This window comes from Colobus angolensis, unplaced genomic scaffold (assembly GCF_000951035.1).
Source record: "Colobus angolensis palliatus isolate OR3802 unplaced genomic scaffold, Cang.pa_1.0 Scaffold90, whole genome shotgun sequence".
In the NCBI taxonomy this organism is placed as follows: domain Eukaryota; kingdom Metazoa; phylum Chordata; class Mammalia; order Primates; family Cercopithecidae; genus Colobus; species Colobus angolensis.
The window spans coordinates 9,847,171-9,849,554 of record NW_012122932.1 but is presented as its reverse complement, the minus strand read 5'-3'; the positions used below and the strand labels follow the sequence as shown (position 1 = coordinate 9,849,554).

Here is a 2,384-nt window from a genome sequence, read left to right as displayed (position 1 = left end):
CCAAAGTGCTACGATTACAGGTGAGAGCCACTGCGCCCAGTCAAATATTATTTTTTCATTCTAAACAAATCTTTAAATGTTAAAGAGTGAATAATGGATGCCTATCAAGCTTCACCTCAGCAGAGGAAATGACATTGGTAGATGTTTCTCCATTAGGTAAAGTTGATCAGGAGAGCTTTCCCATAAAAAGAAAGAAAGGAAAAGTTATTTATTTCCACCAACCACAGAATCAATAATACATTCTTCTTATAGAAAACTTAGTACATAGGCTGGATGTTGTGGCACACACCTGTAGTCCTAGAGACTCCAGAGGCTGAGTCAAGAGGATGGCTTGAGCCCAGGAGTTTTGGTGGTAGTGGTGGTGGTGTTTGCCATATTTTATAGTTTATCAGGAGGTAACTGCTTCCAGGCATATAAGCTCCACATGATGTTTAAAATCAGAGCCTGAGGTTGAATCCTAACTTCTCTTTCTCCTCCTTGGCTGGTAGGCATGTGTTCAGGTCTCTACTCAGAAGGCCAGGAGGAGAAGGCCACTGCTCAGGAATAGTGGTGCTCCATTGTGTTGATGAGGTCACTCTGGTCCTCCAGGAGCTCCAGAACTTGCTGCAGCATAGCCCCACCTAGGACTGGGCAGATGATCAGGGTGAGTGCAGGCCAAGATGTGCAGGAAGTGGCAGCCTTTCTTCGGGTGGTTTGGTTTTCTTCCTGAATTATCCAGTGGATTTTCCTACGCAGATCTTTGTCTGTTTTGGTTACACAGCATAGGTTATGAAAACCACCATCTTTCTGGAAAACAAGTCCTTTTTCCTGCAGCTGTTGCATAGCATTTTAAAATATGCTATAAATTGCCTTGAAAGTGATATCCTTTTTAAAATTCCCTTGGTCAGAGCAGGTGCTGTCAGTAAGAGGCTGGTTAGCAAGGGACAGCAAAGCCTCCACCATTTCCAACTCCTGTTGGTCAAAGGTCTGCACTCTGTTCTCCATGGGGAATTCTTTGGCTTTTTCTCTCAGCAAATACATGAGACTAGTGAGGGCCAGGGTACCTGCATTGCTTAGTGCTTCTTCTTTCTCTAAGTCTGGGCTATGGAAAGGCTTGGTCTAAACTTTCCTGTAGATTAACGGGCAGCTCAAATGCCCTTGCAATTTGAATGTTCCACACTGGATCGTCCACTTTATAATAAGCAGCAGCATAAATTTCTCAGTCTTCTCTGCATGTGCAGACATAGCCTCTGATTCAGAACATGTCCCCAATTTCAATTTTTGTTCTCTGCTCAATGGTATCTTGCAGCTTCTTGAGTATTGAGGTAAAGTTCAGTTCTCTTGCTGCATTTGGAGCAGTGGATAAAAACTTGATATTGCTCAGTATTTTCTAGCAGATGCAGTTTATAACTCCAGTGCTGATAGAGTTTGGATACTTGCCCCTGCCAAAATATCATGTTGAATTGTAATCCCCAATGCAGGTGGGGCCTGGTAGGAGGTGTTTGGATTATGGGCACAGATAACTCATGGCTTGGTGCTGTCTTCATGATAGTGAGTTCTTGCAAGATCTGGTCATTTAAAAGTGTGACCCTTCCCCAGTCACTCTCTCTCCCTTGCTTCTACTTTCATCCTGTGATATGCCTGCTCCCCATTCACCTTCCACCAATTGTAAGCTTCCTGAGGGTTCCGTAGAAGCCGAGCAGATGCAAACACCATGCTTCCTATAAAGCCTGCAGAACCATGAGCCAATTAAACCTCTTTTCTTTATAAATTACCCAGCCTCAGTTATTTATTTATGGCAATTCTAGAACAGCCTAATACAAGTGCTATCATCTAGTCTACAACTGTAGAAAACCTCTCTTTCTCTCACTCCAGTGGCAGTTCCCAAGATATACCTGTTTTATTGGTTCCCGTTGCACAAAAATACACCTGTCACCTGTCAGGACTCCTCAAGTCCAGGATATAGACTTAATGTAGAGCTTAGAAAAAGGCTAGGAACACAGTATTCAAACCCCACACAAGGGAAAGTGTCTCCTCTTCACTCTGGCTAAATTCAGTATGCATCAAGAGGCTGGGCTGTGGCTTCCAGCAAATCCTGAAAGATTCTGCATCACTGTTTCAAGGATCCTGAAACTGCTTTAAATGGGTGGGGTCCCAGGAGGAATGGGCAACTTCCTGGCCATGCATGTGTGGAAGCACAGTGGGTGGCTATGCCTGGGCAACACAGTGAGACCCTTTCTCAAAAAGAATGTTAAAATTTTAAAAATACAAATTGAAAAAAACTTTCTATACTTTAAAATAATCTGATATAATTTTTCTATATTTACTTCCTTTTCTGTTTCTCAGAATAATATTCGTAGGTTGAAATAATATGGTTGTGCTCACGTGATAACTGCAATTTTATG

General features: G+C 42.6%; 1 pseudogene; it reads right to left on the bottom strand.

Moving 5' to 3' along the window:
- Positions 1-537: 537 nt before the first annotated feature.
- Positions 538-2,043, bottom strand: LOC105504289 (annotated as a pseudogene).
- Positions 2,044-2,384: the final 341 nt, after the last annotated feature.